The 17,655-nt window shown below is 48.7% G+C and overlaps 1 pseudogene; it reads right to left on the reverse strand.

The window, feature by feature from the left end:
- Positions 1-15,027, reverse strand: part of LOC129476708 (uncharacterized) — a 99,624-nt pseudogene extending 84,597 nt beyond the window's left edge.
- Between the last annotated feature and the right edge of the window lie 2,628 nt (positions 15,028-17,655).

Here is a 17,655-nt window from a genome sequence, read left to right on the forward strand (position 1 = left end):
ATGTGAAAACGAGGAGGACGAAAGTCATTTATGGAGATCCACTGCTGCTGCAAGAGGCTTAAGACTATTTTCTCCTCATGATCTTTATATTTTCATGTCTCTAGTTTGATTTACCCTAACAGTAAGAGTACAACACACATAACATACAAAATGTGTGTGTCCAGGTTTATGTGGTTAGGAAGGCTCTGGTCAACAGGGGGCTGTTAGTTAAGTTTGGGGAAAGTTAAAAGTTATACACAAATTTTCATCTCCACAGGAGGTTGTTGCCCTCAACCCCTGTGTTATTCAAGGGTTCACTGTAATTTGTATTAAAACTCCAACCCCCCTTCCACCTGGGTGAGTCTCTCTCCCTGAACAGATGTGAGAACATTACTCTCCACAAACTCCCAGAGAGAAAGAGAACACTTCAAATTCAGATTTATCTTCCATAGTATTTCGATAAAACAGGCCTTTAAGTACATCCTGGGCAAATGCTCCTCTCCTTGTATGAGTTAACAACTCCACCAACCACTAGTTTGTTTAATGATCATTTAAATATCGAATGGTGCCCAAAGCCCCTGAGAAGGGATGTGACTCAGCCCCCTCACCCTCACGCAGGCACTTGGCCTCAGAGGCCCAGGAGGAGGGAGGCATCCTCAAGCAGAGAAGATGGGAAGTCAGCAGCCAGGTGGAAAAGGGGAGGGAAGCCCTTCAAGGGAACATTTCCAAGAACCTTCAATCCCACCTCCAATTGCAAACACACATATGATTGTGGGGATCAAACACCAAATGCCTGTTTGCCTTGAGGGGGACACTGGGGAGGGTGAGGAAGGGGGAGCAAAGAGTAGCTGGAAGCATTAGTCCTGTGTGGCACCAGGGCTTGCTCCCACCTTGGCCCTGGGCACAGCCCCACATGGTGATGAGGCCTGGCCTGCCTGCAGCACAAGGCCATGCTCTAGATACCTTATCTTTATTTGAAGTGTTCTTTTGTTTGTTCTCATCCAGAAACCCTACTTGTTTTTTTTGTTTTTTTTTGTTTGTTTGTTTTGTTTTTGTTTTTTTGAGACAGAGCCTTGCTTTGTTGTCCAGGCTGGAGTGCAGTGGTGCAATCTTTGTTCACTGCAACCTCTGCTTCCTGTGTTCAAGTGATTCTTCTGCCTCCACCTCCCAAGTAGCTGGTATTTCAAGTGTGTGCCACTGTTCCCTGCCTTTTGTGTGTGTGTGTGTGTATTTTTTTTAGTAACAATGGGGTTTCACCATGTTGGCCAGGCTGGTCTCGAGCTCCTGACCTCAAGTGATCGACCCATCTTGGCCTCTCAAAGTGCTGGCATTACAGGCATGAGCCACCGCACCTGGCCAAGTAGTTTCTTTTAGGTGTTGGCAGAAAAGCCTGGGATGTGTCACTGGTCCCTGAGCCTCTTCTCTGTCAGCTGTGGCCATCAAAATTCCGCTCTGGTTCATGGTAAACTCGAGTGGCAGATCCACCACTGATGTGCTGAGAACTTATGATGGCCAGAGGCCACTGGGATCCAGAACAGGCCAATGATAACCTGTCACCTAATGATATGGGCTGATGGCATGAGACTGCCATCCTTAAGGGAGATTCCAGACTCCAGGTTCTGTCCAGCAGGCATCAGGGAGCAGTTCAGTTGACAGTGGCTGACTGGGAATGAAACAATGAAGACACAAGCATCTGATGACTGGCTGTATCCCAGAGACAACCAAACAGAGCATCCTGTTGGCTACATGGCACATTCAGCTCAAAACCGGGAGACCAGGCCAGGCATGGTGGTTCACACCTATAATCTCAACATTTTGGGAGGCCAAGGCAGGCTCTTCACCTAAGGTCAGGAGTTCGAGACCAGCCTGGCCAACATGGTGAAACCCTGTCTCTACTGAAAACTACAAAAATTAGCTGGGCGTGGTGGCAGGTGCCTGTAACCCAGCTACTTGGGAGGTTGAGGCAGGAGAATCGCTTGAACCCAGGAGAAGGTGGTCGCGTGAGCCGAGAATGCACCATTGCACTCCAGCCTGGGCAGCAAGAGTGAAACTCCATCTCAAAAAATAAATAAATAAATGAAAATAAAACTGAGAGCCCAGCCACAGACCAGAAAACCCTTTCTGACTTCAAATATCTTATCATTCCCCTAAGGAATACTCCCTGGAACCAGAGACACCTCAAACTAGTTACTTTTAGGAATAGGCTAGAAATTGGATACCCAGATATGATCCTTCTTTCCTAGTAGCTAAACTCATATGAGGCTTCTGAACCCTTGCCAGGGATGTTCAGGAAAGATCTCAGGCCTCTGGCCAGTACGAGCAGCCCAGTAGCTAATGGACTTCCACAGGTAGCATAGTAAAAAGGGGATTGGCTCATGACACGCAAATGAAAGGGAACACAACCCTTCAAGGCACTGGATCTAGGGACACAGGCCTGGCCCTGGGATGCTCATCTCCCACCTTCTTTTACACTCTGTGGGCCTGGTCCTCTTCAGCCATGGCTGGCTTCTTCGCCACAGTGGAAAGATGCTAATACCTCTCTTCACAATTCACCCTTCTAGCTCCAGGACCCCAAAGACAAAGTCTCTTCTCCAAATACAAATTGAGATGAAGGACTCAACAGGTTTGACTTTCTATTCCTGAGCTAATCAATGTGGCTGTGAAGGCTGGGCCTGGGCCTGGTCCACATGATCAGGAGCCACGAGGAGCTGACTGGATGGGTCACAGTTTCACAGGGTGCCCCATGTTTCTAGTAGAAAACACAATTGGTAATTAAATATTGGAAGCAGATAGTTTCTAATAATTAAATACTAACCTGAGAACAAAAATTTGCTCTCTGAAATAAGCAGTGGGCTTTATATAATTGCCTTTGTGAATATGAGCTTTAAGTATTAGATGCAGGATTAGAATCAATTATAACAAGACACAGTGATATCTAAAATGTACCTTCCTATATCCAAAGCAATTATTTTGCCAAACCTTTTCAGTAGGTTTCATTTTGTTTTTAAGCTGATTTTAAAATTGTTTGAATTCATATAAAACGATTGTTGGAAAGGAAGGTGGTACATGGGACATTCCCAGGTCTGGCTCTGATGCCAGTGTGAAGGCCCCAGACAATGCAGGAGGAGCACAGCTGTGAATCTCAAGCACACATGAGTCTCTTTTCCCCAGTGCCCGGTCCATAGCAGTTTGTCCACAGGCACAGGTGTTCTGGAAATGATGTCATTCCTACTACTGGGTCCATGGTGGTTTGTTCACAGGCACAGGTGTTCTGGAAATGACATCATTCCCGCTGCTGGGTCTGTGGTCTTGTGTCCACAGATGCAGGTGGTCTGCAGATGGCATTGTTCCCATTGTTGGGTCTGTGGCGGATATGGTGAGACCAAGTGGGCTTCCCATGTCAGGGTTTGGCCCTCGGACTTGCACAAATGCAAGTGGGTGAGTGAGATCACTCACGCCTGTAGTCCCAACTACTCCTGAGGCAGGAGAATGGTGTGAACCCAGGAGGCAGAGCTTGCAGTGAGCCGAGATTGCGCCACTGCACTCCAGCCTGGGCGACACAGCAAGACTCCATCTCAAAAAAAAATATTCCAAAAATCCTCTGATACGCTTTAAATCATCTCTAGGTTGCTAATAATACCCAATACCCTGTAAATACTATTTAAATCATTATACTTTATTGTTTAGGGAATAATGACAAAAAAGTGTCTGTATATGTTCAGTATAGATGCACATTTTTCCCCAAATATTTTCAATCTGTGCTTGGTTGAATGTGCAGAGGTGGGGAACCTGTGGCTATGGAGGCCAACTGTGTGCAAGTCTGCTGGAATTTGTTTAGTCACTTTCTTTAGTGGTCTGACACTTCTGAATTGACATTCTTGTTTAATTTTCACTGATTATGCTCTTTCATGAAGGCTTACCAAATGGTCACATTGAGTGTGCAAATGCTGGAGATACCTACTGATCTAGCCAGCCTTGTGACAATTACAGTGTTCAGGTTTTTCTATTTTCAGTATATTTTGTTTTCAAAAGTAAGCAATCAGTTTCAATTAGCAAGGCAAGATCACCCTAGCAGTAAAAAAGAAAGAGTCAAGGAGTACTTTGATAATGTCTTGGGGTTTCTGTCTTCTACAAATAAGAAAATGGAATGGGAAGAGGGTAGAAACAGGAATGTGAAATTCTCATTTCAGTGTTGAGAGAGAAACAGACCAGGTGGGAACTATGTGCATTATGGACCATGGACCCTGACAGGTTTCTTAGTAGGAGCAAATGAGGATCCAACGGGTACTGAAAACAGACAGGTTTATTCTTGACTTGTAATCTCTGAAGATGTGGAATGCCAGTGACTAGCAAGTACTCCCTTGAAAAAAATGCACCTCAAGCTGGGTGCAGTGCCTATACCTGTAATCCCAGCACTTTGAAAGGCCGAGGAAGGGATGATCTCTTGAGCTCACAAGTTTGAGACCAGCCTGGGCAGCAGGGAGAACCCCATCTATACAGAAAATAAAAGGATGCACCTCTAATTCTATAACCCAGCAACTCTTGGAATATCACTGCTCTGAGGCTGTGCTTCTCATGTCTTTGTAGGCCAGTGATGTACAGAAGATGGAGGGTAGGGGCAGGCCCATTCTCACCTCTTTGTAGGCTGATAATGCACAGAAGATGGAGGCTTAGGGCAGGCCCATTCTCATGTCTTAGTAGCGGCCAACGATGTACACAAGACAGAAAGCTGGGGCAGGCCCATTCTCAGGTCTTTGTAGGCCTATGATGTACAGAAGTTGGTGGCTTGGGGCAGGTCTATTCTCATTTCTTTGCAGGCCAATAATGTAAAGATGGAGGTTTGGGGCAGGCCCTCCTTCAGGATGAGGGCAAAAGTCCTGGGATTTGCTTTTTTTTCTGAGACAGAGTCTCACTCTGTCACCCAAGCTGGAGTGCAGTGGCACAATCTCAGCTCACTGCAGCCTCTACGTCCCAGGATCAGGTGATTCTCCCACCTCAGCCTCCCGAGTAGCTGGAACTACAGGCATGTGCCACCACATCCAACTAAGTTTTTTGTATTTTTAGTAGAGGCGGAGTTTTTTTTTTTTTTTTTCTTCTTTTGCTTTTTGGGATGGAGTCTTGCTCTGCACCCTGGCTGGAGTGCAGTGGCACAATCTTGAACGACTGCGACCTCTGCCTCCTGGGTTCAAGCGATTCTCCTGCCTCAGCCTCCCAAGTAGCTACCATGCCTGGCTAATTTTTGTATTTTTAGTAGAGATAGGGTTTCACCATGTTGGCCAGGCTGGTCTCAAACTCCTGACATTGTGATCCACCTGCCACACCCTCCCAAAGTGTCGAGATTACAGGCCTGAGCCACCGCTCCTGGCCTCAGATTTGCTTTTTTACTGCTAGGCTGCTCTTGCCTTGCTAATTGAAACTGATCACATACTTTTGAAAACAAAATATACTGAAAATAGAAAAACCTGAACACTGTTATTGTCACAAGGCTGGCTAGATCACTAGATATCTCCAGCACTTGCACAGTCAATCTGACCATTTGGGAAGCCTTCATGAAACAGCATAGTAAGCAGACGAGAGAACCCATTTCCACAACCATTTTAATCTGTGCATTGGTCCCAGATGTAGGGATTCCTTGTCTTATCTTGGAAACATTGCCAGTTGTAGTTCTGACTTGGAAACGTGTCTGTCATGTGACACTGTCTGAGCCTGTGCCTGACTCTCTTTCTTCCGGTAGTGCCCTGTACTCCATGGGGATGACAGCAGTGGGCCTGGACATCCTGTGGTGTTTTCAGTCTGGCCAGGATGGCTGGAAGGGAAGGCGGATTCAGTGCTTTTGTAAGTTCTATAAATCAGAGCTCTCTGAACTCTTTTACTGTTTTGTGTTTGCTGAATACTTTTCCCATAAGCTATACAATAAATATACAGGGAAAACCTGTTGCAGAGAGCAGCCTGAAGCCACAATTAGGCAGCAGCTCACCTTCCTTTCCCATGGGCTGGATGCAAGGCCTGTAGTAACCAGTGTTGCCTGAGGACCTCTCACCCTAACTCTGCAGTGCCTGAGCCACATGAGGTTACAGGGCAGTTGAATCTGAGTTTTTCTTTCCTTTTTCTTTTGTTTTGAGACAGAGTTTTGATCTTGTTGCCCCAGCTATAGTGCAATGGCATGATATCGGCTCACCGCAACCTCCACCTCTAGGGTTCAAGCAATTCTGCCTCAGCCTCCTGAGTAGCTGGGATCGTAGGCGTGCGCCACTACACCCAGCTAATTTTATATTTTTAGTACAGATGGGGTTTTTCTGTGTCAGTCAGGCTGGTCTCGAACTCCTGACCTCAGGTGAGCTGCCCGACTTGGTTGGCCTCCCAAAATGCTGAGATTATTGGCATGATCCACTACATCTGCCCTTTCTCTTTTTTTTTTTTTTGAGACAGAGTCTTGCTCTGTCACATAGGCTGGAGTACTGTGGCATAATCTCAGCTCACTGCAACCTCCGCCCCCTGGGTTTAAGCAATCCTTATGCTTCAGCCTCCTGAGTAGCGGGGACTACAGGTGTGGGCCACCATGCCTAGCTAATTTTTGTATTTTTGTAGAGATGGAGTTTCACCATGTTGGCCAGGCCAGTCTTGAACTACTGAGCTTGGGCGATCTGCCTGTCTCAGCCTCCCAAAGTGTTGAGATTACAGGTGTGAGCCACCAACCTGGCCAAATCTGCATTTTTTGATGATCAGCAAAGACTTTTTTCCCCTTTATTTCCTACTAGCTAAGAAGCTGAGAAATTTTAAAGGTTGTCTTTAAAAGAACAACCTTAGACTGGGCATGGTGGGTCACACCTGTAATCTCAGCACTTTGGGAGGCCAAGGTGGGTGGACCACCTGAGGTCAGGCAATCAAGACCAGCCTGACCAACACAGAGAAACCCTGTTTCTACAAAAATACAAAAATTAGCTGGGTGTGGTGGCACATGGCTGTAATCCCAGCTACTCAAGAGGCTGAGGCAAGAGAATCTCTTGATCCTGGGAGGTGGAGGTTGTGTTCAGCCAAGATAGTGCCACTGCACTCCAGCCTAGGCAATACTGTGAGACTCCATCTCAAAAAAAAAAAAAAAAAAAAAAAAAAAAAAAAAAAAGAATGCTAGGCGCAGATGCCTCGTGCCTGTAATCCCAGAACTTTGGGAGGCCAAGGTGAGTGGATCATCTGAGGTCAAGAGTTCGAGACCAGCCTGGCCAACATCGTGAAACCCTGTCTTTACTAAAAATACAAAAATTAGTGGGGCATGGTGGTATGTGCCTGTAATTCCAATCACTCAGGAGGCTGAGACAGGAGAATTGCTTGTAACCAGGAGACAGAGGTTGCAGTGAGCCAAGGTCATGCCACTGCACTCCAGTTTGTGCAACTCAGTCTCAAAAAAAAAAAACCACACATTTTAAATACACTTTTGAAACCTTCTCTTTTTGTTAGGGCATTTATCGTGGAGTGCACATTTCCTCTTGTGGTGCCCCCTCCCTTCAGGTTTGGGCCTAGGGAGGTGGCTCACCACCAGGGAGGAGGGGAGGAAGCAGGGCCCACAGTGTCCCACCTTGTTTCCACTTAGGCCTGGTGTTGGCACCTGTGGTCCCAGGCACTCAGGAGGCTAAGGTGGAAGGATTGCTTGAACCTGAGAGGTTGAGGCTGCAGTGAGCTGAGATTCTGCAACTGTGCTCCAGCTTGAGTGACAGTGAGACCTTATCTCAAAAAGAAAAAAAAAAAAACACAGTTCATGCAAAAGGTGTTAAATTAGTTTTGGTGGAAGGTTTTTGTTTGTTTATGTTTTGTTTTTTTGAAAGGATCTCACTGTCACCCAGGCTGGAGTGCAGTGGTGTGATCTTGGCTCACTTCAGGGTCAACTTTCCAGATTCTCCCACCTACAGGCATGCACCACCATGCTTGGCTAATTTGGGGACAATTTTTTTTTTTCTGTTTTTTTAAGATGGAGTTTTGCTTTTGTTGCCCAGGCTGGAGTGCAATGTCATAATCTCAGCTCACTGTAACCTCTGCCTTGTGGTTCAAGCGATTTTCTTGCGTCAGCCTCTCTAGTAGCTGGGATTATAGGCTCCCCCCATTCCACCCAGCTAATTTTTGTATTTTTGGAGAGATGGGGTTTCACCATGTTGGCCAGACTGGTCTCGAACTCCTGATTACATGTTGTGGTTGGTTGTGACCTCTACCATGTCCCATGGGGACATCAAGCAGGTGCTGGTGCCTGTTCAGCCAGTAGCACGAGCTCCGTGCACACGGTTCAGCCAAGTGAAGGCTGCCAAGGCCCATGCCTGTTGTGCCATTAGCTGTCCTGGGCCCTTGATCCCTTGCAGAGCTCTGTGCTTTTTCCAGAACCACGTAAACCCCATAGACAGATGGTGGCAGTGCATGAGCTGCCTTTCATGTGTGTCATTTAAACATTCCCTCTGCAGGCCTGGTGCAGTGGGTCACACCTGTAGTTCTAGCATCTTGGGGGGCTGAGACAGGGGGAGTGCATGAGCCCAGGAGTAGGAGATCAGCCTGGGCAACAGTGAGACCCTGTCTCTGCAAAAATTTTTTAAATTTAATTAATTAATTATTTTTTTAGGATGGTGTCTCACTTTGTCACTCAGGCTGGAGTGCAGTCACACAATCTCAACCCACTGCAACCTCCACCTCCCCAGTTCCAGGCAATTCTCCTGCCTCAGCCTCCTGAGTAGCTGGGGTCACCACTATGCCCGGATAATTTTTGTGTTTTTAGTACAGACGGGGTTTCTCCATGTTGGCCAGGCTGGTCTCAAACTCATGACCTCAGTCTATCCACCCAGCTCAGCCTCCCAAAATACTGGGATTACAGGCATGAGCCACTGGGCCAGGCCTGCAAAAAATTTTTAAAAGTAGCTGGGCGTGGTGCCACATGCCTGTATACTGCCAGCTACAGCTACTCAAGAGGCTGGGGTGGGAGGATGGCTTGATCCCAGGAGTTTGAGGCTGCAGTGAGCTATCATGGCACCCACTGCACTCCAGCCTGTGTGACCCAGTGTCTCTCATGCTTTTAGGGCTGTAATGAGTGTGTCTGCTTGTGCTGCCTCATCTCTCTCTGTGCCCCCTGGAGAGGGTGTGACACTGGTTAGAGGGCCTTGAGCAGAAGACCATCAGGGCACCGTGCTGCGGTAAGGGAGGCGCCCCATATGTGACCCCTTGAAAATGACTTCTGATCTGGCTTTGACAATTTTTTTTAGGTGGAGCTGACCCAATAAAGGTGACATGGAATTATTTTTCTTCTGAGCTACTTTTTCAAGATTTTTTTTATGTGGATATTGTGGTAAAATATACAGATAGCCAGGCTTCTTGGTGCATGCCTGTGTTCCCAGCTATTTGGGAGGCTGAGGCAGAAGGAGTGCTGGGGCCCGAGCTAAGAGGTGTACTGTGCGATGGTCTTGCCTGCGAACAGCCTCTGTACTTCAGCCTGGGTAACACAGCGAGACCCTGTCCCTAAAATCAATTTAAAAAATATATTCACATAAATTTACCATTTTAATCATTTTGAAGTTCATCAGCATTAAGTACATCGCATTGTTGAGCAACCACCACCATCATGTATCTTCAGAACTTTCTCTTCAATCCAAACAGAAAACCTGTCCCCATTCAACCCTCCCCATTCTCCATCTGCAGCCCTTTGCAGCCTATGTCCCACTATCTGTCTCTGAGTTTGACTGTTGTAGGGACCTCATAGAAGTGGAGTCCTACGGTGTATGTCCTTTAATGTCTGCCCTCTGTCACACACAGAACATCTTCAGAGGCCATCTGTGCTGGGTACACATCAGGATTTCCTTTCTCTTTGAAGCTGAATAATGCTGCCTTGTGTGTAGGGACCGCATCTTGTTTATTGGCCCATTGGTGGACACATGGGTTGTTGTCAGTCAGGCTGTGTTTACATGGGTACAAGCATCTGTTTAAGTTTCTGCTTTGTAAGATTTATTTTTAATTTTTAAGAAGAATTCTAGTTACATTTTAGGTATTATAGATGAGGGAGACTTTTCTCCCCAAGGGTTCTGGCTCCAAGAGAACCAACCGTTCACTTGCTGTTTTCTTTGTTGCCTGCGGCTTGCTGTGTGGAGGCATGTGTCTTAGCACATGCACAGCCTAGTTTTGACTATACTCAGCTAAGGGTGGAATTTGCTTCACCTCTTATTGCAAAATAATTTTTGACTTACAGAAGCATTGCCATGGTAGTTAGAGTGTTCTTTGATGCCTTCCTGCAAGCTCCCTGAAGGCTGATTATGACATATATGGTCTGCTGGTTCGGACCAGGCCACGGTGTCCCTGACTGCCCCACAGACCCATCCACAGGCACTTCTGCCCTGGACATGGATGTTCAGTCTCCTTGGCCTCTTCCCGTCCTGAGTCATTTCTTAGTTTTGTTTTTTGAGACAGGGTCTTGCTTTGTAGCCCAGGTTGGTCTTGCACTCCTTGGCTCAAGAAATCCTCCTGCCTCAGCCTCCCAAGTAGCTGTGATTACCGGCAGGCCCCACTGTTTCTCAGTGTTTGTCTTTGGTGACTGTGACACTTTGTACAGGCCAGTGACGTTCCAGAATGTCCTCTCTGAAGCTATGACATGTCCTGAGAGTCAAGTTGAGCAGTGCATTTGGCTGGATAGTGCAGCACTGCTGTGGTGTGCCTTGTGGTTTACAGTGTCTCTGAACCTGTCACTGGCAGTGGACTCTGCTGAGGGCTTTGGCACTGTGCTGGCGCCTATCTCATCTGAGTGCCCAGTGTTCCCATCTGCCTCTGGGCTGCTGTGAAGTCAGACAGACTGATGCCCACAAAAGTGCTCTTTAGGCTCTTAAAGCTCCAAGGATAGAAGATGAAAGTGAGATTCCCTACAGTGTCCAGGACGAAGCGGCGTTGCTGCGGTATTTGTGGAGAATGCGTCATACCTCTCCTGCTGCTTGTCTCCCATGTCTCTGGTTCTTGAACAACATGCTTTTTCAGGAACTAATGCGTGAGCAATGGAGACCTGAACGACCGCCTTTGGTACACAGAGCAAGTGGTCCTGGGAATAGAGTTTTCAGAGAAGAGTGTCTTCAGAGATTGGAGGTGAGCAGTTCAGATTCTATGATGTCTGAGGTGACACTGAGGAGAGACATCTCAGAGATAGGTCATCGGGGTTTCCAGGGATCCCGCTGCCTCTGCTGGGCAAGCTGGCTCTGCACCTCAAGCAGAAATCACCATGCCTTTTGGAGTCCTCTGGAGCCCTCAGGCTTGCTGTGCTGCTTCTCTGTGGAGCATCTTTATGTGGCCTCTTTGGTGATGTGTAGCCTTCAGTGTGCCTCTGATGGTTGCTTCTGGAGGCTGCTCAAGGATGGGTGGGTGGTTTGGGTTTTGAAGAAATCTGCAGGACACCCTGGGTTCTGGCCACATTCTTAAGACTCTCTATGTGGTGGGCAAGGTGGGTGGCTGCACCATGCTGACTGTGTGGTGTGAACACTGAGGTCTTCGTCTTGTGAGTTTGTAGCCTTCTCCATTTTGACCAGGTGCCCTCCCAGGGGACCATGAGGAAGCTCAGAGGAGAGACACCTGCCTGCTCCTGTCTCATGGAGCCCACAGGGCCATGGAGGGCAATGTTGTTCACTCTGCTTGGGTTACTTTTCACACTGAAGGCAGAGACCACTTTTTGAGTGACTGGAGCCCAACGGCAAGCATCTATCAAACGACTTTTCCACAAAACCTCTCTGTGCTATCATAAGAATAGCTACTTCTGCCCCCTAGATTTCCTCAAGGCCTCGGAATCCATGGACTGAAGGCCTCTTGTTGAATCATACCAGCTCCAAACAAGTTCCTTTATGTAGAGCCACAGCGGTGCATGCTCAGTCCTTCTGAGGTCCCAGATTAGGCTTTGTTGCTTCTGTGGGGAAGTTTCTGTTCATGAAAGTGCACAAGATGGGGTGGAAACTGTGCCAGTCATGGGAAAATCTCACTGGGGAAGAGAAAAGCCCCAGCCTTGTTGGTTACGTCAGCCAGTCCGTGGTGGTGTCCTGCCAACCCCAAACCCCCCTGGGAAGGGCATAAGTCAGAGAGCAGTGGAGGCTCCTCCAGCAATGGACATCCAGGTCCTGGCTCCTGTGCTAGAAAGCAGTGATGGCGAGCATCAGCACTAATCTCACATGGGAGCCGAGGATGTGCAGTGGTTCACACAGGTCTCCTTTTAATGTAGTCATCCTCGGGTGGCAGAAGCCGAGATGATGGCCCCTGATGTGCAGCCACACATGGAAAAGGCTGCTGTGAAAATGTCATGCTTCGACTTCTTTTTTCTTCAGAGACAGGGTCTCATTTGGTCACCCAGGCTGGAGTGCAGTGCCATCATCATAGCTGACTGCAGCCTCCACCTCCTAGGCTCAAGCAGCCATCCTGCCTCAGCTTCCCAAGTAGCTGGGACTCGAGGCTTGAGCCACCATGCCAGGCTCGATATTTTCAGTCTGTGAAAAATAAAGTCATCAGCATGCGTGCCTGGCAGTGGTTGCCAGGGGCTCTTTCAGGTCTAGGCTTCCAGTGTCTGGGCAGTGAATGAGGTCCTGGGAAGCCAGGGTCCTGGTCCTGGTCCCAGTGTGACCTGGGGACACCCCTACCTCTGTCCTTAATATGGCAGTGAATATATCAAGCATGCTCTGCCCTGGGAGCCTTGGACTGCCTGCCAGGTGGGTAGATGGACACTGGAAGAGGGAGAAACTGAGGCCCAGTAGGAGCCGGCTGTCTGACTCACACCTCATGCCCGCCTACTGCCCCTGTGCTCCCATGGGGTTTGCAAGCACTGCTGAGCTCCGGATGACGCTGGTATGGCCTGGCTGGAGCACAGAGAACGCACTTGGGGTTCAGACTGTGTTCTCCTGCTCAGAAGCATCTGCTCTGCCAGGATTGGTTTGGGAATGCAGCCTTTTTCCCCATTTTAGACCTCAGGTTGGAAGGGTGCACTCAGGTGGGAGCAGCTGCTCTGGGTTGGGTGTCTTGTGCTGTCCTGGTGCATTGAGACATCCCTCAAAGCACCGGTACCCTCCACCCCCACAGAGCCAGGGCATCTGCTGTCACCTGCTGTATGTGGAAGTCCTATTGGTAAAATCTTGATAAGAGCCATTTAGGGAACACTGGCGGAGATTCTCCCAGGCCCAAGCCAGAATGGACAGCAAGCCTGGGGGATGGATGGACAAGGAGGCCTGGGATTCTGTGCTTCCCAGACAGTGAGGAGCCAGGGGTGTGGCTTATTCCCTGGGTGGACGAGGAGACCTGGGCTTCTGGGCTCCCCAGGCAGGGAGTGGCCAGCAGGGTGGCTTATTCCTGCTGGAGTCAGCTCTTGAGTGCTTGCTGGTGGCCCAAAGCTGATGCTGCTGTTTCTGCCCTTTCTTCTCTCAGAGGAAGTGGGTGCTGGTTTGAGGATCTCAGGCTTTGAGTGGGAGAGTAGGGTCAGGTCTAGCTTTTGTCCGTGGCTTGCTCCCCGTGGTGCCACCTCTGCCTGCCCTGCTGTCCTCCACATGCACCTCCAATGGGGAATGGGAGGAGCCTCTGACCCAAAAACGTCCCCCAAACTGTCGGGTGTCTCCTGCAGCAACTTGAGGGCCTCTGGGGGGAGCTGTCTGGGGCCCTCTGGGAAGCGAGGCTTGGAAGCTGGTCCTTTATCCTCAGAGTTTGGTTGCTTGTTTTTTTTGGTCACTGTCTTAGGTCCTGGGGATGGTGGACAAGGAGGCAGCCCCAAGCCCTGAGGATATTGTGGGAAACCCAGGCAAGGGGTGATGGATGGGAGTTCAGGTTTGGAGGGTGCAGATCTTGAGACCCAAGGGCGCATCTTCTCAGAGGGTGTCTTGACTGACTTCTGAGTGTTTTCCAGGGCTCTGGACATAGCCCTTTTTTGGACGTGTGGTTTACTCACTTTCTCCCCATCTGCCTCTTGTCTTTTTACCCTCTAATGGGGAACAGCAAAAGCTGCTCATTTTGATAAAGTTCAGTTTATCAATTTTTGCTTTTATATATCTCATTTTTACTGTGAAGTCTAACAACTCCTTGCCTATTCCTAGATCCTAAATATTTTCTTCTGTGGGTTTCTTTTTTCTTTTCTTTGAGACAGAGACTTGTTTTGTCACCCAGGCTGGAGTGCAGTGGTACAATCATTTCTCACTGCAGCCTCAGCCTCCAAGACTCAAGCCATCTCTCCCACCTCAGCCCCCTGAGTAGCGTCTTCTCTCCTCCTTGCAGATGGACCTTGGGGATTCTGTGTCTTATCTGTGGAATGGCCTCAGTAGAACATCGTCCAAGTGCCAGCTGTTCTCCCCACCTCTGTTCCTGGTGCCAGCTCCCTGTTCCTCTTTCCCTCACACTCTTAACAATCTTGATTCTTGGTTTCCTTCCTTCTTTGTTCTTTTATTTATTTATTTATATTTATTTATTTATTTATTTATTTATTTATTTTAGACAGAGTTCTGCTCTGTCACCCAGGCTGGAATGCAGTTGCCTGATCTTGGCTCACTGCAGCCTCTGCCTCCTGGGTTCAAGTGATTCTCCTGCCTCAGCCTCCGGCATAGCTGTGATTACAGGTGTGCACCACTGCCCAGCTAATTTTTGTAATTTTAGTAGAGACGGGTTTTCACCATGTTGAGCAGGCTGGTCTCAAACGCCTGATCTCAAGCCCTGCTAAGAATAGCCTTCACCCAGGGCACACCCCCTGTACCTGCAAGAATGCGTTGTGATTTAGTGGCAAGGAACCATCACACGGAAAGGAATACACATTGCATTTCAGTTCTGTGTAACTCTTCTTTATGATACCACGTACTTTCCCTCAGGTTAAAATATCACAGATTTACCTAAGAGTAGACAGACTTGTCCAACAGAAATGTAAAAATTCCTGGCCAAATAAAATGAAAAAATAAAAATAAAATTGCCCCCAAAAATAAAAATAATAAAATAAAACGTAAAAATGTCTGGCTGGCCTGGGTGTGGTGGGTTCAGCCTAACACCTGCCTAATGGGGACTGAGCTCCACCTGCTGACTGTGGGGGCTGCTGCCGCCCATGGCCGTGGAGGGACATCTGTGTCTTCAGGGCAGTAGGGGCTCTGTGGAGAGGTGTGTATCTGCAGCACGACCTTTGGCAAAACTTACGGCCCTGACAGTAGGAACAGGAGATGAGTTTTGGTGATGGTTGATGGGTGGGCTGGCCACCTCTGACAGTGCTGTCTTGTTGCTGCTCAGTGTGGGGTCTGTGATGTCTGTGAGGAGAGCAGGACCAAACCAGGAATCAGAGCTGCTGGAGGTTTCCATAGCTATGGTGGTGACACCCCGATGTGATCGGTCATCTTCTCATGGAATGAAGTTCAGACCAGCACTGTCAGTTTGAGACAGAGAGAACATTTGAAAGGGAATTGGTTCTTGCCCCAGGTGTTTGAGGAGCATGAGCCTCCCTGTGAACTATCCCTGCAAGAACCAAGTTCCCTCACCCTCAACTTGAGTGAATTCCTAGCACGCACACACCTCTCGCAGGTCCCTGGGGGTTCAGCTTCGGAAAGCAGTGGGTCCCTGCAGAGGAGTGGGGCCAGCTGCTGTGCCATACGCTGTGAAAAACATGCCTGCCTTCTCCACAACAGCCCCTTCCCAGCCTTAACCCGCAGGCTGAGAGGATTGGCGCTGCCTGTGTCTTACTAAAATGTATTTTTGTGTAACCATTTACTTTTATGTGGAAATTGATAAGCTTTTTATAACAGAAGAAAAGCAGGAAGGACTGAGTGGGAACTTCAGACCAGTTGAAAGAAAATGCAGCCGGGGAGCGTGTGGTGGTTCATGCCTTTAAGCCCAGCTCTTCAGGAAACCAAGGCAGGAGGATGGCTTAAGTCCAGGAGGTTGAGGCTACAGTGAGCTGTGATTACACCACTGCAGTTCAGCCTGGGCAACAGAGCAAGACCCCCAACTCCAGGAGAAAAAAAGAAAATACTAAGAGGACTCCATCTCACATGTGTGATGCACTGAGTGAGTCCTCTGTGTTCATCTTTAGTGTGGACAGCCCGAGTCTTCAGAGCCCCCAGCTAAACTGGGGTCCAGTGCCTGGTGGCTGGCAGTCCTGCTGTCAGGGGAGATGAAGGTACTATGTGTGGTGATTATCCTGCACCCTGAAAGGGATGCGTTTTTGACCCAGTGGACAGCTTAATGTCCATCCTAAGTCCAGGAGTCCCTCCAGGAAACTTGCTCACATTGGCAGACACTCCGTGGCTCTTGTCTGATTCATGTCTAGGTGATGCCTACCTGACCATCACTCTGGTGCTGGAAGCCTGCCCTGGGTACCCCCCGTACCCAAGAAAACACAGCCTGGGCAGTACCTGGTTCTTCCTTGTGGAAGGTGCAAATTCAGTCCTCACCACAATAGGAAACAAGTTGAAAAACTTTTTATTCACAGATCCTGGGCCTGGAGGGCACCAGGAGTGGGGAAGGCCATCCTCCATCTCCAGATTCCACAAGGCAGAAGAGAAGGGTCAGGCAGAGAGGAGAGAGCATGTGGCAATGAGCTGTATGCACAGGGAATGGGGAGTGCCAATTGCAGGTTCATGGGCAAATGCCTGAATGGTCTGATTAAAGGAAGTGCAGGGAGCGTGGCGAGCCCAGGCTCCTGGGTGGGAGAGATGCCCCTAAGTGCTCATCTCTGGCCACTGATATGGGCGGTTGGGCCTGGTGTCCTTCTGGTGCCCAGGCTGCAGGCTTGGCCATGGCATTCCTGTTGAATTAAGCTTGTCACTCCTTCTGGTGTCGACGGCCTGCCTGTGCTAGTACATACTAGAAACACACTCCTTTGTTTTCAGGTAAAGGCTGTCTTGTAAGCCCTGTGGTCTCAAGCCTTTAGACGTAGTCCTGTAGCCAGCCCTGGTTGAAGTAACTCATTGGCCACAGCTGCAGCCTCTTAGGATTTAAATCCTTGCAGTAAAATGGTGGTGGAAGGTTCCAGTAGCATGATGTACTTGAGTGCTTAGTATTTTCTTTCACAAGCTGATTCAAATTGTTTAAAATGGAAACTTATAGATATGTGGAAAATCTGAGACAAGAAATGAAGGCTCACCAGTAAGCTGAATAGGAGAAATTTAATGCAAACATTTCTCCCTGGCTGGGCACTGTGGCTCATGCCTGTAATCCCAGCACTTTGAGGCCCGAGGCAGGAGAATTGCTCAAGGCCAGGAGTTCGAGAACAGCCTGGGCAACTTAGCAAGACCCCAAGACCCCAACTCTTAAAAAAGTAAAAAGAAAGAAAAGAAAAAAGAGTATTAGCCAGTTATGGTGGTGGAGCACACCTCTGGTCCCAGCTACTCAGGAAGCTGGGGCAGGAGGATTGCTTGAACCTGGGAGGTTGAAACAACAGTGAGCCATGATTGCACCACTGCCCTCCAGCCTGGGCAACAGAACGAGACCCTGTCTCTTAAAAAAAAAAAAGAAGTCTTGCCCCTGAGGCAAAAGGCCTCTGAAGGGATGAGTAGAAGCGATAAGGAGCCATAAAGTGATTGGGACAGGAGCCACCCTGCCATTTCCGAGGGGAGAGGGAAAGTAAGCAGGAAGGCCATAACTCTGAGGAGACCTCTGCCCATCCTGCCACAGAGAAAGTCAAAAGCTGCTGTTCTGTGACCCCTGCCCAACCCCTGCAGGCCCCTCCCAATACTGGGGTAGGAG

Source organism: Symphalangus syndactylus, chromosome Y, assembly GCF_028878055.3.
Source record: "Symphalangus syndactylus isolate Jambi chromosome Y, NHGRI_mSymSyn1-v2.1_pri, whole genome shotgun sequence".
In the NCBI taxonomy this organism is placed as follows: domain Eukaryota; kingdom Metazoa; phylum Chordata; class Mammalia; order Primates; family Hylobatidae; genus Symphalangus; species Symphalangus syndactylus.